Raw genomic sequence first — 27,048 nt, 5'->3', positions numbered from 1 at the left:
TATAATATTGGGATGTCAGTGTGAGTGTGCAGATTTTACACGTGATATAGCAAATATGGGGAAATATGTTTTAATCCGCAGTGAATAGTGGCTCCCAGCTGTTCTCAGCAACATGAGAACAGAATACAACTGACAGATGTTTGATCACAGCAGAATGACACAACATTAGAGTGATCTAGGAATTGACACTTCACGTTTCAACTGACTTTCAGACAACTCAGGCGAGAATAAAACATGTCAGTGTCTCACAGAAGCAGTAAATTTCAAGAAAGACTGGAAATATATGAAAATAACCATAAGATGAAGGCAGGTGAACAGAAAGCTGGGTGATTTTACATTCTACACATGAACTTGAATTGAGAGAGATGATCCGCAGATGGTGGCAATGAATGAAGTCTACAGTTATGGCATTTTAGCAGAAATGTTTTAAAATGTTTCTAAAGGACAAGTCAAGTGTTTGTGTTCCTGATTCGGATCATTTTCATGGATGTTAGTAATCTGAGATTAGAAATTGTTCAGTAAATTAGAAATCAATTGCGAGAATTTATTAAGAAGATTCCTTTCTTGAGGATCAGAGATTTATAGGAAAATTGTTCTTCGATGCTTTCCCTTTCTGTCTTAACTCTCTCTCAGTCTTCCTCTGTTAATTAGACTATTTTCTCTCAATGAGTTCCGAACAAGTTAAGTTCCCATCTAGTTCAGGTCCCAGTGTATGCTGAAATAACCTTCTTCATTGACCAATAAACTGACCAATTTGATGTAATTTGCAAACTTATTAATCATGCCCCTAATATTATCATGCAAATCATTTCTATAAATGATGAAAAGCAGTGGACCCAGCAGTGATTCTTGTGGCAAACGGCTTGTCACTGGATTCAACCTGAAAAGCAACCCTCCACCACCACCTTTCGCCTCTGACCTTCAAGCCCATTTTGTATACAATTGGCTCACTGTCTCTGGATCCCATGTGACCTCGACTTGCTGATCCATCTGACATGCAGAACCTTGCTGAATGCCTTTCATCAATGCAGAGAACCATTACCAAACTGCCTTCATCAGTTTTCTCTGTGACGTCTTTGAAAAGTTCAATCTAGTTAGTGAGACATGATTTCCCATGCACAAAGCCATGCTGACTGTCCCAAAACAACTCTTCTCTTTCCAAATGCATGTAAATCTTTTCTCTCAAAATGCCCTCCAAAAACTTCCCCACTACTAACACCAGGCTTACCTGTCTATAGGTCTGTGGGTTTTCCAGTCATTATTTCCTTTTCTACTCCCAGTCCTCCACTGGTCGCAGCAAATTTTAAATGTAGTCAGATGACCAATAATATAGATCTCAGACTGGGTTGGGGTCAGTGTTTGGAACAAGCCAGGCCAATTTGTTTAAGCTGCTAAATTAGCAAGTTTATGACCAAAATAAAGTTTCTCAAATAGTGATGGAACAATGAATGACAAGCAGTTTGGAAATTTCAAATATATGCATATATATTTACCTTTCTAAACAAAACTGAGGAACACACACACAAACACACGTATATAAACACACACACACACACACACACACACACAAAATCACACATATACACACACAAACACATACACACAAACACACACACACGTACGTTTGATTAGAAACAGAAATACAAAATCTCTGCATATTGTTAAGTTGAACGACCAATGGCCAAATTTTCGATGAACTCATCACAAAAGGAAAATGGAGAGATTGTCCCAGATATTATTTTAGTTCTGACGTGATTCTGTTCACTCAAGCTGCTGGCAATGGAATTTCATCCTGGAGCAGTTGGAATTTGCTGAATTCCCTTTTCTTCATGCAGTGGGGGACTGCAATGATTCGCTGTCAGGAATACTCCACAAGTGGTAAAGATGACGAAGTGGTTTTTAGCTCGCATATGTTGCCGTGAGGAGGAACAAGGAAAGAGAAAGCGGGCAATAGGCCATTGCTTCTTTGGCAGGTTACATTTGCTCCCTCACTGAGCTAAATTTACAATAATGTTATCGTCTCCAAACTAGCCCATATAAGGTCTTCAGGAACATCATCTAAACCGTATGATCCGATCATATTCCCTGCTCCATGTAGATGCATCATAACTGCTGTCATACACAGAGCCATTTCCTGAGCAAATAGTGGCCGCAATTGATTTGAAGATATGTTTATATGTGCCTGCAAAATTAAAAAATGAAAGTTTAATGGCTTCACTAAGATGTGTTCACATGAATGCATCATATCCTAAATTCCTTTCTCAGTTTTTCTTTAATCCTATACTAGAGGAAATACCTGTTCAGTGTTTACCAGCTATGCTCTCCTCAAGATCTGTTACATTCGATAAGGGCTTCTCTCTTTCTTAGGCCTAATCTGTTACTGCTTCATAATTAATGTCTTCATCCCAAGAATGAATAAAAATAAACATCTTTGAAATGGTTTGAAATAAGAAATGTTTTCGTTTTCAGTTTATGGGAATAAAACTGCTCATTGTACATCTGCCATGATCTTATCAATGCCCTGTACAGATTCAGAAGATCACACCCAATACCCTTTGTAAGAAACAACATCATTCTATTTATCTTCCAAAATCACTTGCTGCATCTTCAGACTAACTTTATGTGAGTCACACACCAGTACATTCCTCTGCATCCTCTCTCCATTTAAATAATTTTCTGTTGCTTTAGTCTTTCCCCAAAATACAAACTTCCCATCACTCACATTGTTCTGTTTTTTTTTAATGCTGGTTTTCTCCTTAACCTCCCCTGTCTATATCCCATTGCAGACGTTCTTTGTCCAGTTGACATCTTATTGAATGGCTATGCTGGTTTATTAGCGAATTGACCTCTAATCTAGTTAGCTCCTTCATCCAAATCGTTCAGCTAGAATGTAAATAGTTGATGACCTCACAGTTATCAATGAGGGATCCCCTTCAACACAGCTTTCCAACCTGAATGTGCGTATTTATCTGTACTCTGTATTTCCTGTTAGCTAACCAGGGATCCCCTGGTCGTGTGCAGAGAACTAGAAAGATTGCATGGCCTCATCCTGTGCTGTCTAATGTTCTGAAAGGACTGAATACTTCATTCTCTTCCAGCATAACTCCTCGGAGGGGCAGAAATGTGTTGTTCTGTCTCAATGTAACAACCCTGACTGGTTGACTGTGGCCTTTCATTGTAACAGCTTTGAGGTGTTAAGTGAGAAAAAAAATAATGGAATAGGACCTGCAGTTGGCCATTCAGACCCCCGGGACTGCTGCTCAATTTAGAAAGATCATGGTTGGTCTGATTGTGGTTGAATGCTACTTTTCTGCTAATTCCCAATAAACACTGATTCCCTCATCCATCAAAGATCAGTCAAGCTCTGCCTTGAATATCTTTAATGACCCAGTCTTCTCTGTTCCCTGGGGAAGAGAACATAACTGACAGTACAATATTAAAGAGAAAGAAATATCCTTTTCTTAATCTTAAATGGTGGATGACACATTTTTCATGTATTAATCTCACAATAAATTACCTTGTCTGTTGAGAAATAAGGGTGCAAAAAATAGGAACAGACACAGACCATTCAACCCCTCAAACACAATAATTCACTTCAGTAATATACCTATCCATATCAGCGTCCACTGCACTCTTGCGAATCCATGAGACCATAGAGCAGAAGAAATTAGAGCAGAATTCGGCCATTTGGCCAATTGTGCCTGCTCTGTTGTTCGATCCGGATGGACATGTTTCATAACAAAATTCTCTTGCATTCTCATCATAACCTTAATCCTCTTAATAATGAAAACACATCTATCTCTGTTTTGAAGAAATTATTTTGTCTGTGCCTCTGTGTTCCTGTATGTATGTGTACACCTCTGTGTGTTTCTGGGGAATGGCAGGGTGCTCATGGATGTTTTTTTTTAATCAGCCAGGAGGTCTGTGACCATACTTACTGTACAGGGATTGGTGCTGGATCTACATTTGTTTGCCAGTTACATCAAGAACTGAGATGATAATATGGAAGTAGGTTTGCAGATGACGTAACAATTGATGGTATAACGGAGAGTGAAGAAGACTATCTAAGATTACAAAGAGATCTTGATCAATTGGATCAATTAATCATCAACTGGTACAGCATGGAAACAGAACCTTTGATCCAAGTCGTCCATGCCAAACAGCTATCCTAAATTAATCTCTTTTAATTTGTCAGTATTTGGCCCATATCCCTCTAAACCCTTCCTATTCATAGAAGTAAACAGATGCCTTTTAATTGTTGCAATTTTACCAGCCTCATCCACTATATCTGGCAATTCATTCCATACATACACCACCCTCTGCAGAAAAAAAGTGTTCCTTCAGCCCCATTTATGTATTTCACATCTCACGTGAATCGCATGCCATCTATGTTTGAACTCCCATACCCTTTAAAAACAGATTTCAACCTATCAATGCTACTCATGATTTTAAAGACATCTATAAAGTCTCCAGTCAATCTCCAACGGTCCAGACAAAATAGTTCTATTCTTTTCCCCCTTAACCCAAACCCTCTAATCCAAGTGACATCCATGTAAATCTTTTATGCACCCTTTAAAGTTTAACAGTATCTTTAAATTTTACAGCAGGGAGATCACAATTGAACGCAATATTCCAAAAGTATCATCACTATGTCCTGTTTAGATGCGTTACAGCATCCAAACGTCTATTATCAAAACACTGAACAATAAAGGCAAAAGGTTCCAAATGCCTTCACCACTACCTATTAACCTGTTACTGCACTTCCAAGAATCTGTGGAACTGTACCACGATAGTTAGCACATGTGTGGAGTATGCACATTCTCCTCGTGTCTGCCTGGGCTTTGTTCAGCTGGTCCAGTTTCCTTCCCCAGTCCAAAGGTGTGCAGGTTAGGTGTATTGTGCGTGCTAAATGACCCATTATGTGCAGGCTTGATGGGTGAGCTATGGAAGTTGCATGGTTGCAAGGAAATGGTAGGAGTGTGTCTGTTCGGATGTTCTTCCGTGGGTCAGTGTGGACTCCATGCACTGAATGACATGTTTCCACGCTGTAGGTTTTCTGTGAATGGCTCTTTATTTCGCAACACTCTCCAGGATTCTATCATTAAGTCTATAAGTCCTGCCATGATTTGCATTACCAAAATGTGACGTCGCATTTATCTAAAATAAACTCCACCTGTCACTCCTCAGCCCATCAATCCATTTGATCGAGGTCCCGTTGTACTATGAGATTGAAGATATAGACCCCTCCAGAGAGGTCTCTTGGTCTCAAGATCTGTCAAAAGAATCAAAGAAATGCGGTCTGTACGAAGCAAGGTCATTAGTTTAATAAAGTAAGGCAGCCTTATGCACTTTTGTCCAGCAACACAGAGCTTAAACCTTCTGTGCTCCGTGGTGAAATTGTGCAATTACATTTGAGCAATAAGCATTTTTTATGTTTTTCATGAATCAGTACAGCCTTAATTAAAATCAACTGTAATGTGGTGACATGATTGACAAAAGGCTAATCCAATGAGATTCCCTGAGAAAGGATTCGTGATTACCAGAAAGGTCCAATCAATTGTATTATGGTGAAATGATTGACAGCAGGCTCATCCAATCGGCTATCCTGGGAATCGGTTCTTGGCTCACATGAATCGTCACCCCATGCGAGCATATCAAGGTTACTTCGAATGGTTAATTAATGTGTCAGTATTCATTTTATGAAAACGTCATTGTTTGCTTTATCTTCTTTTTCAGCTAATTCAGCAAAGCAGCAGTACAGGTTCACACTGTCAAATTATAACTTGAAGCAATTTTTTTGTGTTATTTTAAATTGAAAAGTCATTTTATGGTTAATTAAAACCTACATATGTTTGTTGCTTCTGACAACAGCCTAAGTTCAAATTTTAAATCCTCAAGATAACTTTCTTCGCTGTCAGCTACACCACCAATTTTGGTAACATTTGTTAACTTACTAGCCATACCTCCAATCATTTATATAAATGATGAAAACTAATCAATCCGATAAGGATCCTTGTTGAACAGTAATGGTCACGGGCTTCCAAATTGAAAAGCAATCCTTCACCTCAAGCCAAATTTGTACCCAAATGGTCACCTCTCCCTGGATTTCATGTGATCTGACCTGGCTTACCGTTATCCCATGTGGAAACTTTCTGAAGCCGATTGACTTTCAGTTTCAGAATTTGCCCTGCGCATGGACTTCAGCGGTCCCTGCAGAAGAAAACAACATAATTGCAGGGGAAATAACATATCGTGTAGGGGGAGATCATTCAGCCTGCTGGTCAATATTTACTCTCTGCTGATTTTGCTTATAACGAAAAGAGATTAACCAGAGATTGTGGTCAAGTTGGGACCAATAATATCTATAAAAAGGACGGGGCCCTACAAACATTCAGCTGGTCTATTCTGTATTCCTTGCCTTATGAATATAAGGCACTAAGAGTAACCGTGAGATTATTACCTTTGGAGTTTTGCTTTTTAAATTTATGTTCCAGCTTTCTTTACAAGGTCTTTGCAGGAACCTCAACTCCTTCAGTTTTCTCTTTAGTTTTTGGTTTTTGCTGTGACTTGTGATAGTGGGATTTGGTTACTACACATTCTGGAAAGATAACAGGATATTCCTGTTTTAACTCCTCAGTTTCTTGGTCTTCCTTGGGTTTCTCTACAACAAGGGTTGTCACTCCCACCTTGGACTTTGCCAAATCATTCCCAAGGACAAACTGAATTCCTGGAAATGACACTCTATCAATCACTCCCACTGTTAGTTTCCCAGTCTTGAGTTGGCACTCCAACCTGATCTATTCCACAAATTACCACAATGTCAGGCAACAGATCGGAAAGGGTGCATTTTTGCTCATGCCTTATGATCAGCGACTGGTTAGATCCTGCATCTCTCGAAATTATAACTTCTTGCCCACTCACCCTGTTCTTTCTCAGTAAACTTTACTCACGGAGGCAAATTCTTTATAGAGATCTGGTAGTACCTCCATACCCGGCCCTTGCCTCGGCTGTGCACTCTCCTGCAACTCTTTGGCTCTTCTCCTTTACTGCTTTCACTAATGCCACCTGTTCAAATCACGAATCCGAGACACAAACTGTACAAATCTTGATGACGAGCCCCCAATATGTTGTGGTACAGGTTTAACCCCTCTGCTCATTTCTACCAGCAACACAGAAAAAAAAATCACCCAGTGCTGCAATTTGTTAAAATTCGAGAGGCAAAGAACTATCCCAAAAGTTACTGTTTCAAGCAAAAATTAACAATTTTTGTCTAACAAACAATATTTACTAACAACTCTTTACAACTCCTTTCTTTTAAGCCTGTCTTTTTCCTCCCCCTCTACTATAACAGGTTAATAAAAAATCCTGATTAAGATTTTAAAAAGAGCTTCTTATTTTAAAACCAGGCAGCTTTCGGTTCTTCTCTGTATGCCTGTTGTCATTTCTTCTTCCTGCGGATTCAGCTTCCCAGGTCTTTGATAGATAAAGGTACATTTCAGAGAGCAGATCCTTCTGCAAGCAGTCTTGTTGGTGCCCGCTATTCATTGCTGTCTTGGCTAAATGTCCAAAATGTTTGATGTTTGTACTCCAATACATCGGATCATTTCATTGGTTTGACGCCATCTAAAATAGTAAGATTCAAATTCGACTGGACTTTTGTATCTGGGACATCTATAAAAGATTGACCAAATTTTGAATTTGGTTCTCTATCCTGACAACATCACACCAGATATGTGTTTCAACCCTAATGTTACATTTTTAAATATTTAACACACTTTGTGATAGCCATAAATATCAGCTCCCTGAAATGTACACTGTTCCCACAACTTCATAACCGTACTATGAGAGTACGGGAGACAAGAGTCAGGGAATTCAAGGTGGAAATAAAAGATAAGAAAATGAAAGCAGAGGAAAAAAGGAGGCTATCAAAGTTTTTCAATCTTTTCAGGTGTCGGGGTGTGGTGTTGTGAGGATGGAGTCAATGCAACACTGAGAACAGATACTGTAGCAAGGAAATCTCGATGGAATCAGTCTGGTGCATTCAAGAAGAGACAAGGGGCAGAACGCACTTGTGGAAGTTCTTCCTGGGCCTCCAGACAGTACTGATGAGGTAGAATATTGTAGAAAATTAGAAATTCATACAACAAGGATGCTACAGTTACCATCATTTTAATGTACATAAAGACTGGCAAACTATATTCATACTAATATTGTGACAATGAATTGTTGGAGTTTGTACATGATGAGTTTTTACATCAGGACGCTGAGGAACAAACTTGGGGACAGATTATTTTAGATTTGGGTTGTTGCCACGATGTGGAGTTAATTAATAATCTTGTTGGGACAGGTGCTTCTGGGAAAGGTCCATAACATGTCAGAATTGTTCATTGGGATAGTACATGATGTAGTTCAGAATGAACCCATGGTCCGAAATCTAAACAAAGAAAATTACAAACAAATGAGGGGTGAGTTGGCTGTGCTGCACTTGGTGACTTCACTAAAAGGCATGACAGAAAGGGCACACACTTGGCTAAGAAAAGAAATTGAGGATGATACTGACCTCAAACAGGAACCATATAAAGTTATCAGAGAAACTATGAAGCCTGAGGTTTGGGAGCAGGGGAAAATTCAGCAAAGGATGTCCAAAAAGTTGATTAAGAGGGTGAACATTAAGTGTGAGAAGTAAATTTGTAAGGAATATAAAAAAAACTGATGTTTTTTTCTTCATTCATTCATAGGAATGAGGCCGTCGCTGGCAGGACGGCATTTATTAACCATTCCTCATTGCCAAAAGTGCGTTTAAAATTCAACTACATTGTTGTGTGTCTGGAGTCGCATGTAAACCAGAGCAGGTAAGAACAGCAGTTTCATTCCCTGAAGGACATTAGTGAACCAGGTGGGTTTTTCGTATAATCGATAATGAATTCATGGTCATCATTAGACACTTTTTTTTCAGGCTGTAGGATCTTCCAGAAGCATGATAAAGATTTTTCGAGACTCTTCATACTTATCGTCTGAAATCAGGTGAACAGATAATGAGAAACAAGGAAATTATAGAGCAATTAACAACTACATTAGTTCACCTTCACAACCCTTTAAGAAAAGTGAATTCTCCTCACACTTGTTTGAAATCTGCTCTGCCTTATTCTAAACGATAATCTCTTGTTCTAGACTTGCCCACCTGAGGAAATATTCACTCCACATTTACATTGTCACTCACCTTTAATATCGTATCGACCTCAATGAGATCTCCTCTCATTCTTCTAAACTCCAGACAGTCTACACCTGAACTGCTCAATTTTTCTTCATAAGAAAAATGCCTCATCTCTGGAGTCATTCTCGTGAACAACTTCTGAACATGTCCAATGGAACTAAATCAATCCTTACGTCAGGGCGCTGAAACTGCAGAGAGTACTCCAGTTCTGATCCTATTAATTCCTTGCATACTTGCAGCAATACTATGCTACTTGCATCCAATTCCTTGAGACAGAGACACTGAAATTTCACTTCACTCTCTCATTACCTGGTCGACCTGCATGCTGGTTTTCTGTGACATGCGCAAGGGCACCCAGATCCCTCTGCACCAAACCACTCTGAGGTTTCTCTCCATTTACACAATAAGACGCCTTTCTATTCCTCTGAATAAATTGGATAACCTCATGTCCATGTCAAATTTCATCTGCAAAATATTCATCCATTCCCCTATTCACACCAAATACATTTGTATATTTCTCACATTTTCATTGCAACCTATCGTTCTACCTAATTTAGTGCCATTTGAAAATGCAGGTATGGTATTTTCTAGCCCCACAGCAAGTAATAACACAGATGCAAATACTGTGGCCAGGTGGCTGAAACTTATGGCATCCAAACTTTTGGCACCAGAAAATGTCGCAGCTATTTCACCTTGCTGTGTTTTATTGGTCAGTCAATCATCTATCCAAGCTAATAAATTACACCATACCCTATATATTCTTATTTTATGAATTAATATTTTGTGCACCATCTCGTTCAATGTCTTGTGCAAATCCAGACATAGAACATCAACAAGATCCCCATTATCCAGCTTGCTTGTCACATCTTTAAAGAACTCGAACAAATAATTCAAACATGTTTTATCCTTCATAAAAATATGCTGACTCTGATGGATTATGGTTTGACTTTGCAAATATCCTTTTATCATTTAATTTATTTATTGTCGCCTGTACCTCAGTACAATGAACAGCCTTGTTAATGAGCAGTACAGGCAGATTATGGTAAGCGAGGACAAGCAGATCATAGGATGAAAAAAATTTAGTCAGAGACATACAGATTATGTCACACTGGGAAATATTAATATTTACAAGATTGGCATTATTTAAAGGTCGAGATTTCATTCATTTGTCTAATAATGATCGGAACGAAGCTGTTCCTGAACCTGCTGGTGCATGTTTTCAACCTTCTGTACCTTCTGCCTGATGGAAAAGGTTGTAGGAGATTATTGCCGGGGTGTGATGCTTCTTTGGTGATGGTGTCAGCCTTTCTGCAGCAGCGAGCCATGTAAATATAGTGCATGAATGGAAGGTTGTTTTCTCTGATAACCTGGGCCTTGTAATCTCCTTTTTCAGTTTTTTACAGTCCTGGGCGGAGCATTTGCAACATCAGGCCGCTATGCAGCCGGTCAAGAAGCTTTCACTCGTCCGCATGTAAAAATCGGTGAGAGTCCTTATGGTCATGCCAAATTTCCTGACCCTACTGATGAAGAAGGCACATTGTTGTCCCTTCTTCACCATTGTATCCTCATCAGAAGTCTTGGGCATGTTGTCGGTTATCGTCACTCCTCGGATCTTGACAGTCTCCACCCTCTCAACCTCAGCCCTATGCATCAAGACAAATGGCGTATTGCCGTCCTTTCTTTCTGAAGTCAATCAGTTCTTTAGTTCAGTTGATATTGAGAGAGAGGTTGTTCTCACTGAACCAGGTTACCAAGCCCTCTATTTTCTTTCTGTATTTTGAATTGTCGTTGTTTGATATTTGTTCTATCACAGCCATGTCATTGGCAAGAGTGTGGATGGCGCTCATTTGGAATTTGGTAACAATGTCATGGGTATACCGGGAATAAGGTAAAATGCTGAGAAGGCATGTTGGCGGGTTCTCCAGTGTTGCATGTAATCGTGGAGGAAGTGCAACTTCTTGTACACCAGTCACTGAAAGCAATATTGCAGGAACAGAAAGCAGTTAGGAAGCAAATGGCGTGCTGATCTTCATTTCAGAAGGATTTGAGTATAGTATTTCTTACTTCAGCTGTACCTCATCAGGAACATTGTGCAGTGTTGTGTGCAGCTTTGGACTCCCTATCTAATAAAGAACTAACCTGAGATTGAGGGAGTGCAGTGAAAGGATGTCCAGACCGATTTCTGGTTTGACAGGCTTGTTGTGGGAGCACAGTTTGGATCGACTGGGTCTGTATTCCATGGGATTTAGCAAAGTAAGTGGAGATCTAAGGGAAATATATAAGACTCTGACAGGGTGTGACAGATTCGAAGCAGGAATGGTAATTCCCTGACTGGGACGTGAAAAACAAAGAACCACAGCATTAGGTACAGGCAGATCACCCTGCACTGAGATGAGAATAAATGTCTGCACTCAGACACTGGTGAACATGGGGAATTTTCGATCACATAAGTCTGCTGAATCCATGCACTGAATATAAATATGGATTTGTAGACACTATAGGAATGGGGAACGATGTATTGAGGAGATGTTCGGTTATGAACTAGAAAGGGGGAGGCTCAATGAGTTGAATGGCCTATGCCTTTCCTGATGTTTCTGTGTAGTCTGTGGGAAAGTTCTGTAAATGTTGTCACAAGCTCTCAGATATCAGGAACGAGGCCTCTGCAGGATCGACAGGAATGTGTTCACCGCCCACGTTTCTGATACCGAGGCTGGTGCGAGCTGTCCTGTTCAGGTTTGTCCTTTAAGACCACGGAGCTGCTTGATACAATTGAATATCTTGCTTGGTTGTGTTAGGAACCATTGAAAAGTTTATCACACATCTGTGTGTCTGAAGTCACTTTTAGGCCAGACCAGGAAATCACATTAGATTTTCTTCCTGAAAGCACATTGGTGAAACAAATTGGTGTTTACAATCGACATTGGCTTCAAAGTCACCGTTATTGACACCAGATTTTAGTACGCAATATTTTTTAAATTGTTTTTAATTCCCACCAGCTGCCAAAGCATTAGGCTGGTCTGAATTAGTAATCCAGTGACAGTTCCACAACCATACCATCTCCACATGGACCCATCAGAAACCACTGTAAATAGGATTTTTCTGTGCTGCTTATCAAAAAGAAGTTGCAACAATTTGACTATCATGATGAGACAGAGCGTTTGAGAAATGGTCAGATTGTGATGACTTTCCTCTTAGGGGACTGTACAGAGAAGAACAACTTTCCACATTGTCAGGTAGACGTCAGAATTGGAGCTGGAATGAAACAGCTTTCCCACAGACTTGGCTTGATGTGCAGCACAAGTCTTCAGTCCTATTGCAGAAATGGTGTCATGGCCTATTGCCTTTTTCATATCTACTGTGTTTAGCTGCTACTTGATGTCATGTGCAGTGAATCAGATTGATTTTTTTGATTCTGTGGATATCATGATGAAAGTGAGGTGGACCACTGTCGGCTGCGGCTGGTATACAAAATACATCCTGAACTTTTGCACTGTTGTTTCGGTCTGTTCCATGATTTATGGTTGAGATATTTGTGAGCACTTTCCTCCAGTGAGTTGTTTAATAGTCCATCACCATTTATGACTGGATGTGGCATAATGACAGAGCTTAGATCTATTCTGTTGTTCTTGGAGTCATTTTGCTCTCTCAATCAGATATTAGTTCTGCTGTTTGGAATGCAAAGAATCAAGTGCGGAAGCTTTAATGGCTTGTCATCAGGTTTAGGTACACATGGTTCTGGACCTGGCATGTTAACCTGTACTCACCACTGAACCATAGTTCGGCTTGATGGTGATGGTAGACTGAGGGATTATCCCGGGCAAAAAGTTACAGGTTGTGTTTGAATATAGTTCTGCTTCTGCTGCGGCCGGCAACACCACATGAATGCTGAGTTTGAGCTGCAATACAAACCTTCTGCCTGTCTCCCCATTCACACCAAGACAAAGTCACCCCTCAGCCCTGTACGCATTGATCTGCTCTGGTTTCAGATGTGGTAACATTTCTATTTTAATATTACCATTTTTCTGTGGCTCTCTCCATGCTGTCATGCCTCCAATTTATCACATCCCTCAAAACCCTTTCAAATATTCATCTGAGCCTTTTCCCTTCTGTCGTGCCATTTTCGGCATTGAAAGTTAATGTGTTTCCCCCGTTTCACTCACTGACGATAGTTCAGAGCTCTGTATTGTCAGAGGTGCTAGCCGTACGTAGTTTCAGAACCAATGAATTTGTACACCTCTTGGTATCATTCACTTCCTGGTGAAGAGTGCTCCACATTTGACAGGACGTTTGCGTAGTTTTACCACACGTTTTTGAAACCTGTTCGAGAACAGAAATTGCTGGAGAAATGGAGCAGTTCTGTGGAGTGACAAGTTCAGTAACTCTCCTTCAAAGCTTCCAGTCTCTCCAGCAATTTTTGTTTTTGTTCTTGTTCCAGATTTCCAGTGTCCATGGGCCTCTGTTTTATAGAACATGTGTTCTGTGCCTATTCATCTCGAGAGAAACTGAACAGGTCTAGCAGCATTAGTGGAGACAGAGAAACAGAGATATAGCGTTTCAAGTCTGGAGTGACTTCTTCAGAAATGAAAAGGATTGGAAAATGGACTTTGTAATAACTTGCCAGAGGCGGAAGAGGAGTGACGGGAAACACAATGTGGAGGTGCCGTGCAAAAGACAAATGAGCTTTTAATTGTGGTGAACGAGAAGCAAATGCAGAATTAGTGTAAGTTAAGATGAGAATGGGGGAAATGGGATCTCTTAATTGCATGCAAGATAACCAAGCTACAAACAAGGCAAGGTGATATTGACACCAGGAGGCAGAATGTATGAAAAAGGGAGAACAGTCATAATGGGTTGAGGTTGTGAAGATATAGAATTGAATATGAAGGCCTACAGGTGAGGGGTTACTCGAGCTTGGGTTATGCTTCATTGGAACATTGCAGAGGCCAAGACTGAGATGTTAGCATGAGAGCCAGGTAGGTTATTGAAATGAGAAGGTCAAGTTTATTCTTAAAATGTGGAAGTATTCCTGAAAGCAGTTTGGCCTGGCTAATGTGCAGGAGACTGCATTGTAAGCAGCAATGATAGTAGACTGGACTGAACAGGTCCAAGGGAAATGCTGCTTCACCTGAGAGGTGTGTGTTGGGTTGCAAAGAAATAAGAAATAAAACATAGAACAGTACATCCCAGAACAGGCCCTTCAGCCCACGATGTTGTGCCAACCGTTGATCCTCATGGAAGGTAAACCTAATGTATGAACCCTCACATTTCTGTGATCATACGCATGTCCAGCAGTCTCTTAAATATCCCCAATAACCTCGCTTCCACAACTGCTGCTGGCAACTCATTCCATGCTCTCACAACTCTCTGCATAAAGAACCCGCCTCTGACATCCCCTCTATACTTTCCGCCAAACAACTTAAAACTATTACCCCTTATGTTAACAATATCTGCTCTGGGCAAACGTCTCTGTCTACCAACTCTACCTATGCCTCTCATTATCTTGTACACCTCAATTAAGTCCCCTCTCTTCCTTCTTTTTTCCAATGAAAAATGTCCGCGCTCAATCAACCTCTCTTCGGAAGATAAGCCCTCCATTCCAGGCAGCGTCCTGGTAAACTTCCTCTGAACCCTCTCCAAAGCATCCACATCTTTCCTTTAACAGGCCAACCATATCCGGACACAGTATTCTAAGTGCGGTCTAACCAACGTTTTATAGAGCTGCAACAAGATCTCACGGCTCTTAAACTCAATCCCCCTGTTAATGAAAGCCAAAACACCATATGCTTTCTTAACAACCCTGTCCACTTGGGTGCCAATTTTAAGGGATCAATGTAGCTGCACACCAAGATCCCGCTGTTCCTCCACACTGCCAAGAATCCTGCCTTTAATCCTGTACTCAACTTTCAAGTTCGACCTTCCAAAATGCATCATTTCACATTTATCCAGGTTGAACTCCATCTGCCACCTCTCAGCCCATCTCTGCGTCCTGTCAGTGTCACACTGCAGCCTACAGCAGTCCTCTAAACTGTCAACGACACCTCCGACCTTTGTGTCGTCTGCAAACTTGCTAATCCCTCCTTCAATCTCCTCATCCAAGTAATTAATAAAAATTACAAAGACTAGAGGCCGAAGAACAGAGCCCTGTGGAGCACCACTCACCACTGCCTTCCAGGCAGAATACTTTCCTTCCACGACCACTCGCTGTCTTCTGTTGGCCAGCCAATTATACATCCAGACTGCTAGATTTCCCTCTATCCCATTCCTCTTGACCTTCTGAACGAGACTACCATGGGGAACCTTATCAAATGACTTTCTGAAGTCCATATACACCACATCCACCACTCGACCCTCATCAACTTGTCTAATAACATCCTCAAATAACTCAATAAGATTTGTGAGGCATGACCTGCCCCTCACACAGCCATGCTGACTTCATTTAATCAAGCCATGCTCTTCCACATGGTCATTAATCCTATCCCTCAGAATCCTTTCTAACACCTTGCAGACAGCAGACGTCAGACTAACTGGTCTGTAATTGTCAGGGATTTCCCTATTTCCTTTCTTGAAGAGAGGAATTACATTTGCCTCCCTCCAGTCCTCAGGTATGATTCTGATGGAGAGCGAGGATGCAAAGTTCTTCACAAGTGGTGAAGCAATCTCATTTCTCGCTTCCCAAAGCAGCCGAGGACAAATCTGGTCTGGCCCTGGCGACTTGTCAATCTTAATGTTTGTCAAAATGTTCAGCACATCAGCTTCATCAATCTCTATCCATTCCAGCATGACTACCTGCTCCTCAATGGTTTCATTCACTACAAAGTCCTTTTCTTTAGTAAAGACAGAAGCTAAAAACTCATTTAGGGCTTCCACTACCTCCTCAGACTCTATACACAAGTTCCCTATGCAATCCCTGATCGGCCCTACTCTTTCTTTGACCATTCTCTTATTCCTCATAGCGTGTAAAATGCCTTTGGATTCTCCCTAATCCTTCGTGCCAAGACTTTTTTCGTGCCCCCTCCTGGTTCTCCTCAGACCATTTTGAGTTCCTTCCTCATCTGCCTGTAATCCTCTAGAGCTGAGCAAGACCCTTGCTTGCTCCGCCTTATGTAAGCTCCCTTCTTTCTTTTGACGAGAAGCTCCTCTGCTCTCATCATCCAAGGTTCATTTATCTTACCCCTTCTTGCCTGTCTCAGAGGAACACATTTATTCATCACTCACAACAACTGTTCCTTAAACAGTCTCCACATGTGTATAGTGCCCTTTCCATGGAACAATTTCTCCCAGTCCATGCTTCCCAACTCATGTCTGATAGCATCATAGTTTCCTTTTCCCCAATTAAATATCCTCCCATTGTACCTCCTTCTCTCCTTCTCCATAGCTGTGTAGAATGTGAGGCAGTTGTGGTCACTATCACCAATATGCTCTCCCACCGCACGATCTGACACCTGCCCCGGCTCATTGCCAAGCACCAATCCAAAATGGCCTCTCCCCTCGTCGGCCTGTCAACGTACTCAGTTAGAAAAAACCCTCCTGTACACACCTTGCAAAAACAGCTCCTTCCAAACCATCTGCTCTAACGACGTTCCAATCAATATTGGGGAAGTTAAAGTCACCCATTACAACAACCCGACTACATTCACACTTTTCCAGAATCTGCCGGCCTATGCTTTCTTCAATCTCCCTGCTGCTATTGGGGAGCCTGTAGTAAACCCCTAATTATGTGACTGCTTCCTTACTGTTCCTAGTTTTCACCCATACTTACTCACTAGGCAGACCGTCCTCGACAATGTAACTTCTGCAGCTGTGGTACCCTCTATGATTTCCAGTGCTGCACCCCCTCCTCTCTTTACCCTCTTCCTATTCCTTTTAAATGTTCTAAACCCTGGAACATCCAGCAACTATTCCTGCCCCTGAGAGAACCACATCTCTGTTATGGCCACAACATCATAGCACCAGGTACTGATCCATGCTCTAAGCTCATCACTTTTATTCCTGATACTCCTTTCATTAAAGCTAACACACTTTAACCGATCCCTTGATTCTTTCCCAGGATGTTCCTTCCCAATGGCTGCGCTACCTCTTGCTATTGCCTCATCTCCATCATCTCTTACCACCAGTAAATAGATTAGGTTCCCACCCCCTGCCATACTTGTTTAAGCCCCCCTGAACCACTCGAGCAAACCTTCCACCCAGGACATTGGTCCCCTTCCAGTTCAGGTGCAACCCGTCCTTCATGTGCAGGTCCCACCTTCCCCAGAAGGCATCCCAATTATCTACATATCTGAAGCCCTCCCTCCTACATCAGCTGCGCAGCCACGTGTTAAGCTGCGCCCACTCCCTGTTCCTCACCTCACTATCTCATGGCACCAGTAGTAAACCCTAATGAGTTGGTAAATTTCAAATATTCAGCTTTATTTCTTCTTGTATGATAACGAGATAGCTGCAGACTGAGACCTTGGCAGAAACAAATTTAATTGTGTATTTTTCTTTTTTTTCCATCTATTTAGTCACAAGCTGTTCCCCACTTCCTAACAGTAAGGTCTAGGCAACAGTCTGTGTGTCATGTATGCTCCTGTATGCTTTGAACTGATTCCCTTTGTATCAACCATACTTGCAAGCCTGCTCTTCGCAATAGCATTTGTCGGTTTTAGGAGAAAGTGAGGACTGCAGAAGCAGGAGATCAGAGCTGAAAATGTATTGCTGGAATAGCGCAGCCGGTCAGCCAACATCCTGACCTGAAGAAGGGCTCATGCCCGAAACGTCAAATCTCCTGCTCCTTGGATGCTGCCTGACCTGCTGCGCTTTTCCAGCAACACATTTTCAGCATTTGTAAGTTTTACCCTTGTTATGCTGTTGCTTAATCACACAATTTTCAATATACTCCACAACTTGCTTGCCTTTGTTCTCCATACTTCTATGCACAAATGCAAGGATTCACTGAGCCTTCTTAACTCAAGTTTCAACTTGCCTGGTCACTTATATTTTCCAGTGGACTTGGGTGTGTGTGTGTGCGTGTGTGTGTGTGTGTGTAGTAGGTACTGTATGATTGTATGACTGTATCTGTGAACACACAGCTCAAACGCGGGAGGTAATGAGATGGATGTTTACATGGTTCTCAGGCTGAAACAAAACTGGTGTCCACGATGAGACAGGGTGAGAGGTTGATATTTCAAGACTAATTTACTTGTTATTATCATAACTGAAGCATGTGCATAGATTAATCAATAATTCTGCTTCAATGTAAGTAATATAGCTGTTAGAACTTGAATAACATTGAATACTGCTTCACCTCCCTTGACAATCAAATGACTATGTGATGGTGAATAGAATAAAGGGAACTCACTGGCATGTGTAAATGACAAGACCATTTGGAGACCAGGGTTCAATGCGTTTCCATTTCACAAAGACAGGTGGTGAAGACTTACCATCTTCAGGTTCCAATGAGTTTACATTTTCTGGCGCGAATGAACAGAAGGAGTTCAATTGAAAGAAATGTTGAGTTTTTCATTTTGTTTAGTTAAAGCAGGCTAAGACTTGTACAATTAATGGGAATGCCCTTAGGAGTGTTGTCTGGAAAACGAGACCAAGGGGTCAGATGAAAATTGAGTCACAGATAGACAGGATGGTGAAGAACATGTTTGACATGCATTGAATATAGTTATTATTGGGAGGTCACTTTGCTGCTGTACACGACATTGGTGGGGCCAGTTTGAGAATATTGCGTACAATTTGGCTCCCTCTGCCAAATAAGTATGAGGTTTTTACACATGAAAGGAGGCAGCAAAATTTCAAAAGAATGTGCCAGACTGGAGAGTTTGAGTGAGAGGGTCGGGCTGGACAGGCTGGTGTGTTTTTTCCTGGAACATTGGAGACTGAGAGATCATATTACAGAAGGTTATGAATTTAGGAGGGGCATGAATGGTATGAATAACCAAGATTTTTTCCTCAGGATAAGGGAGCCCAAGATTTGAGGGCATAGGTTTAAGGTGAGAGGGGAAAGATTTTAAAGGGACCAAAAAGACAGTTTTTTGACACAATGGGTCATATGTGCATGGAATGAGCTGTCAGAGGAAGTGGTGGAGGCTGATACAATCCCATGTTTAAAAGGCATCTGGATGGGGATATGAATAAGAAGAGTTCACAGGGATATGAAACAAATAATGGCAAATGAGACTATATCGACTATTTACCAATCTCTGGGAAAAAGAACTGGAAATGATATTACCCACTTTAACAGACCAAGACACAAGAATAGAAAACGGGACAGAACACCAGTGCTTCACCGGAGGCTCACTGATGATGTTACATAGCATGGTGACGAGACGTCTGAGAAAAAAACCTTCTAGCTTAGCGAGCAAACCTACAACCAGAAACTCAACCTGAGGTACAAATCTTCTCAAGTAATGAAATAGATCAGATTAGCATATCTCATCCGCATGGAAAAGTTGGACTAAGGTGTCTGTTTTCATGAATCTATGACAGTATTAAGAAGAATTCTAATTTCTTAAAAAATCCTTTCAAATGGGAATTTTCTTCCCAATACTTTTTTGGTGCCTCTCTGTTTAGATATATTCAAAGGTGATTTAGTTTAATAGTCGACAGACAAATGCGTGACAGATAACCGGATACAGATACAAAAGTGGGTCTGAAACTAAACTTTTGTTCCTGATGGAGCAGGCTAAAAGCATTTAATGACCCACTCCTGCTCCTCAGTCCTGTGTTCCTATGTTCATTCAGCACCTCAACTCCGCTGACAGGAGCAGTTGAAGGTCACTTACTCCAAGAACGTGATGTCCATAAACCAAGGAAACCATTCATCCCATTAATGCTGTCATTCACGCTTTGGATAGTTTGGATAATGTAATTGGAAAACTCAAGTTGGGTAGGAAAATGATCCCACATATCTCTTGACAGAGATTCCCTGTCTGCAACATGTGCTTCATTTGTTGGTCATGTTATAGACCCAGATTCACTGTGGATACAACTTCCGTACCTCAACCAGAGATGGATCACAAAATCTTCTGACTGCAACATTCAATAACAGAACTTCCAGGAAAATAGCACCCACTAACTTTCTGATAACAGAATATGAGTAAATAAGAACAGGACCAGGTGGTTAAGTCCCGCAATCTCAAGCCTGCCTTGCCCTACAATAAGATCATGGCTGATCTGCTTTTTGTCTCAGATCCTCTTTTATGCCTCATTCATCACAGCCCTCAACATGCTGGCAGATCAAAATCCATCTACCTACTCTTTAAGCACTTTCAGTGATTCAGAACCCCGAATTCTCAGACAAAGTACATTCCTGACATTCAATACCCTCCGTTTGAAACAAAAAAAACTCGCGGCTCATATACCATGACCTATTGATCTGAACAAAGGAGGTGAACACAGAGGCTCAGTAAGAGTGACTGGTCCTGATATCAAGGAAGATATTGACTCAGGATAGTGTCACGGAGTGGGACTAACTTGCACTTAATGTCAATCAGTTGTAAACTCTACACTGGTTGAAGCGATTTAAAACACAAAGGAAGATGTTTCTGGTTAACGGTTATCAATTCTCTCAGTCTGAGATATTTCTGTGGGAGATCACTTCCTCAGCATAAACATCTTCAGTTGCTACATCAATGTCTTTTTCCCATCATAAGACTGGAGCGGGAATGCTCACTGAAGATCCCACAATGTTCACCTCAATGTGTCATCCTGAACCAGTCTGTGTCCATGTGCAGTAAGACCTGGACAACATTCAAGCTTCTTCTGTGAATGCATAGGTGACGCTCATGTAACAATACTGCTAGAAACTGCACGTTTGATTTGATGTATTTGATTTATTTATTGTCATGTGTACCGAATTACAGTGAAAAATTCTGTTTATGCGCATAGTAAGCAAGGATGTACAGATCAGAAAGACTTAGACAGAGACACACAGATTACATTGAACAGTGGCACTAGGGCGAGAGTGACTTTCCTGAGTAAAAGAGGAGCTCATTCAGAAACTCAAGCTTGGTTCACAGGAATATGAGGAAGCCATTCAGCTCATCTTAATTATTGTGAAAAAAGAGGAGAGACCATTCCGTCCCTTCGGAGTATTACACAGGAAGTGAAGGTGTCTCGTGTTATGGACCAGATGGGAGCCCCTCCAAAATAATTTAAGAACGTCACCCAGACCCTCACATTTTCTTACTTTGAAGGCCAATGTAAAATATCTGTTCCAAGTGCAATGGACCATTCAAACTACTTGCTGTGAAGCAAAACACCATTTATTTATACTCTGCGGATAAAATACTCCAAAGAAAGAGGAATTTAGAATAACTACTCTAAAGGAAAACTTAACAAAATAATACATACAGTAATTATTACTAATTAGCAGTTCCAATAGATGAACATCCCAAAAACACACCCCTTGGCAAAAAGGAAAATTCAGATGGAGATTCTCACATGCTGCTCTCCAATCCAGGAGGAAAATGAAATCTAGAGAAGGTGTAGAATGTGGCAGTCAGGAGACATTCACTGTTTTATATATATAAACATAAGCATACATATGTAGCTAAAGTAATTCAGGTGTTTCACTCCATCAGTTGCGATAAGCTTTTGTATTAAACAAATAAATCGGAGACATCATCATTTTTGAACCAGCTGCTGTGTCTCTTGCAAAGATGCGAAAGAACCTCAATTCAAAGACGAGAGAAGTGAAGAAACTTTGGACACCAAAGGAACCTCGCTGTCGTATCCAGGGGACCAATGTTATTTAACAGTTTCCGTTGTATTTGTTTTTTACTTTACAAACAGAACGTCAGTGTAACAACCTGTACAAATGTGTGCTCGAGAAATTCAGCGGACCTGCCATCATCGGCTGAGGGGGACACAGAATTCATGATTATAGACTGTTGTGACTGTTCTGAAGAAGAATTATACTGGATTCGAAATAGGAATTCTGGCTCCACCTCGTCAGATTCCCACAGAATGGTTCTGTTTCTCCAGAACTTCCAGAGTCTACATTAGATTTCTGACATATCCAATATTATACTTTGAAGTGAATGGTGTGTGTGTGTGTGTCTGTGTTCGTGCTTGTTTGTCTCACTGGGTGTTTAAGTGTTTCAGTGAATGTTATAATTTAAAGAGTCAAGTGACTTGACTCTTGAGAGTTGAAGGATACATGGAGTTAGCATGAGTGTGGCATTGTGCCCTGGTGTGGAACACCCAAAACCTAACTGATTGCCGGAGAAGTCTTGAGCAGCTGAATGGTCACTTCTGTTCCTATTCCTTACCTTCTTATCTTTTGTTATTGGAAAGTAATTTTATTCTCCTTGATGTCTTTCTGTGAAATGTTGCATTCAGGGAGACCAGCAGATTCGGATGAGTTAACCCAAGGTGACATATGGGGAGCTGTATTCACATTAAATTTGGATCTTCAGAATGGCCCGAAGGTACAGAGATGGGAAGGCTATAAAGTGGAATGAGTGGGCTCTCTCTGATCCAGCCTGGGTTTGTCAACTGCATTTTCCCAAACAAGACCAAACAATCAAACTGGCTTCGAACTGTTCCTGCTTAGCAGATTCGATGAGCTGAATGAATTGAAAGGAACTGAAATGATTTTATTGCCACCTGTGCTGGAATAAGAGCCATGCAAAATTTGCAATATTGCCACTTTGGTGCTATTGTAGATACAGGGTATCTTGGTCCGCATACTTCAGTATTTGTTATAGAGTTGAAAGAAAAGTGAATAATAGTCCAGACGAAAATGAAAGACTTTGTTTAAAGTGTTAAAATTCGATTCCTTTTCACTGAGTCTGTGCCAGTACCTAGCCTCTGGATTGCACTGGCAAAGTCTCCAGACCACGCGAGACTTCAAAACTTGAGGCAACATTTCCATTCCCCATGGACCACACCGCCCCTCCACCGGCCTCCAGTCAGGTCACCCCTACCTGGCCTTGTCTGGAACACTCCTCCTGCGCTAGATTGGTCTGGGACTCAATCCTGCATAGGTCTGACTTGGGACTCATTCCCATGCTCACTTCCACACTGGTTGGTCTGAGATTTGCTCCTGGTCTGGGACGCGCATCCCACACTGGCCTAGTCTGGGACCGACGCCCGCACTGGCCTGGTCTGGGAATCACTCCTGATGAAGGGCTTTTGCCCGAAACGTCGATTTCGAAGCTCCTTGGATGCTGCCTGAACTGCTGTGCTCTTCCAGCACCACTAATCTCGGATTTGGTTTCCAGCATCTGCAGTCATTGTTTTTACCTGCACTGTACTGGTCTGGGACTGACTCCCACAAAGGCCTGGTCTGGAACTCACTCCCACACATGTCTGGTCTGGGACTCCCTCCCACGCTGGTCTGGTCAGGGACTCCTCCCACGCTAGCGTTTTGTGTAATATTGTTCCTGCACTGGCCTGGTCTTAGTCTCACTCCCACGCTGGCCTGGACTGAGACTGGCTCCCGCGCTGGCCTGCTCTGAGAGTTACTGTCGTGATGGTCTTGTCGGGGATTTACTTCCGCATTGGCTTCGTCTGGGATTCTTTCCCGCGCTGGCGAGGTCTGGGACACGCTCCCATGCTAGTTTGGTCTGGGCTCCACTGCCATGCTGACCGCATCTGGGACTCCACTCCCATGCTGACATGGTCTACGTCTCGTCTCTGGAACATGCATCATTCCCTGGCCTGATCTGTGATTCATTTCTGGAAGTCGCCAGCGATGGCCTCCAGTCTGAGAGTCGTCCCCTTCATTGCCCTCCCAGTGAGGTTAAGTTGTTAAAATTTTGTAAAATAAACTAGAGAGAAGAGAAACATTTCGATTAAAAAGTTGAAGAAGGATGGAATAGCGGAGCTCTGAGTGGAGCGTCCTATCATGCCACTATCAGGGTAACATCAGAACATAGGACTGAACTGCACAAGTGGGTCATTCGACCCTTTTCACTACTTCCCCTTGAAATGAGATTGTGGTTCTAGCTACACTTTTCCTTTCAGACCGTGTTATCCCTGATTCACTCTCTATCGAAAATCTAACTAGGTCAACCTTGATATGATTTAATTCTCCAGCTTCCACGAACTACTGTTGAAGAGAGATCTCTCTTGAATGAACCTCCGAGAATGTCCCCTTGGCCCTCTTCAGGTTGGTGTTCGAGGATGACTGTGATCTTTTGTATTCCCGCTCTTCAACAATCATAACACATTTCAAATTTGACATGATCAATGATACAGGTCTCAGACTGGGCCAAGTTCACTGTTAAGAATAATGGAGGTGGGTTTCATTAGTCAACAACAAATAACTTGTTTATTACCAAGATAAAATTCTTTAAAACTGTCCACATCCTAACGACAATAAATAATGTTTAAACTGTACAAGTATACTTTGGGAATCCACATGTTGGACTGTCTTCAGTATGGCTCAATATGATCACCTCTTCGAAGATGTTAAAAGCAACAAGAAACTTTGCTAATACCTTCATACCATAACTCCGTCATCAAGGAAGTAGTGAAGTGACATATCTCTGAACTGTTTGTAATGTGGTCTCACTAATGCCCTGTACACATGAAGCAAATAATACTGAACATTTATATTCAATCACCTTCGCAAGAAATAGCAGAAAACTGTTTACCTGCAAATCAGTTGCTGTATCTGCATGCTAAGTTTATGTCATTCATATATCATCTGCACTGCTCAATTCTGCAATCTCACTCTGTTTAAAAGTGTACTGTTGATTTATCCTTCTGGCCAAAATGGATAAATTCTTATAAACCACGTCACACTGTTTCTGCAGAAAACTTCGTTCACTCACTACCCCTGTCCAATTTCCAACTTATTGAAGGATTTCCTTGGTACATTAGCAAATGGAGATCCAGTGCATTCTCAGTTTCAGACCATAGACTCAGATAACATTTGTTCAAAGACAATTACCATTCTACTGTTTCAGTCTTTCGTTAATTTCTCTAAAATAACAATTCAAACCAATGGACATTTAACATGAGGCAATCATATTATACAGAAATAAAGATTCATCCTCGTGTCAAAATAATATTTGAAAGTTCACTATAGCCAGAAAATGAGATTCTAATCTTGACAACTTAATAATGTAACCAATTATCTTAAACTATTTCCTTAAACTAAATGTAACACAGGAAAAGTGGGTACAAATTGCATGTTGTTTCCTAATTATCTTTTCTCCAATTGGCCTTATGCAACTAATTATAGCTGAGGGAAATTCTTACAAAAGATCTGTAAATTCTGACTTCAAATTAAAGTTTGGAATCAGTCTTTTTGTGAACATTAAAATGTCCTCACCATGAGAGAACACTGTAGCCTCTCCATCCCTTTAATCGATTTGGAATTTCCTTCTAAATTCTTCTTTCAGATCGGGAGGTCAGAATAATGCCATGAAGTCCAACACTAAATGCAACACCTAATTGTGTAAATTAACCTGACATCTCTTTGTTTTCAGCTGATGCAGAAACAGTAGATTCACATCCAACTTTCATATTTCTATGCATCTGAGAAATATGAATTCCTGTAAATTATAAATTCAATGTATCATAGTGTCCTCATATATAGGAACTGCAGGGGGGAAGAAAAGCATAGAAATCTAAACTGTTTTCAAATATGAACCACTGTACAAATATATGTAAGGTCAGGCCACAAAGAATTAACATTTATTTCAATGAATATTAGAACTTGAGACATTCCCAATCAGACAGAAACCCTTTTTTCTCACAACAGAATAAGACCACAAGCTGCTCGTCCACTTCGGTTTGGGATTCTTTCTTTTCACAGAATGAAGTGCTCTCGTTTTAGATAAGTTCTTGTAATTTCAGACTTTAATTTTGTTTCAATCTTTCTTACTGTGGGAGTCAGAGCTATGGAGATTTCTGCGATTGTATTCAGAAGTACAATTTATTGGACATGGTCACAATGCAGGAGATTACATCCACTCCTCTTCCCAGCTTTGACTAATATGTAATGTGTACAGAATTCCAACATCCTAAATTCAAACAGAGAATGATCTCCTTCTCCGTGAGAGTATCTCGAATTCCTGATGTGTGTTTCCTGACTTGTTATTCATTCTCTTCATCATGTCTTTGTTCTGTCTAAACAGAAAGATCCAAGGATGGTTCATTATGATACTTCTTTTCTTTGTCCTAACACATATCTTGTTACATGGGGATTGGAATTGGATTCCAGCTGTTCTTAAAACATCTGTTTTTCTCAATAGGTTCTTTATTTGTATCAGCAATCTAGTTAGTGCCATTTCTGGTGCCCATTCAAGTTCTCTTCCATTTGGTCAATTAGAGAGGCCTGATGGGGTTATTTCTCTGATTCTCACCTTAGCCTTCTTAATCGCGAAACATTCACACGCGATGGATACAAAGGATATTGTTAGGCTGGAATATTATTGGGGTGCCTGACAGTTCCTGGGATGGTACCGATTCTAACGCTATACGAGTAAAATAATAGACATATGGCGACTTCCCATTGGGTCTCCTGTGGCCTTTCTCAGGGGCAGGACAAAATGGTTGTCCGCTGAACCACTAACAGTGGTGATTTTTAAATAAACCACATAACAGCGCACTCGATTCTTGATTATTGAACTTGGGACATGTCACATGTTATAACTGCAAACAAAATGTTTTAAATCAGCTTGTACAGGATAAAAGGTGCTTCAGATAAACATACTCTCCTTCAAAGCAGTAGCAAATTGACTGTTTTTACAAACAGGAGAATGTGAGCACCGCAGATAGTGGAGAATTTTGTGCTGGAAAAACACATCAGGTCAGGCAACATATGAGGAGCAGGAGAATGGATTTTCTGGCATGATACCTTCAACAGGAATGAAGCTTGAGGG

This window comes from Chiloscyllium punctatum, chromosome 49 (genome assembly GCF_047496795.1).
Source record: "Chiloscyllium punctatum isolate Juve2018m chromosome 49, sChiPun1.3, whole genome shotgun sequence".
Taxonomy (NCBI): Eukaryota; Metazoa; Chordata; class Chondrichthyes; order Orectolobiformes; family Hemiscylliidae; genus Chiloscyllium; species Chiloscyllium punctatum.
The sequence above is the reverse complement of the archived record's forward strand: the minus strand, read 5'-3'. Positions refer to the sequence as shown.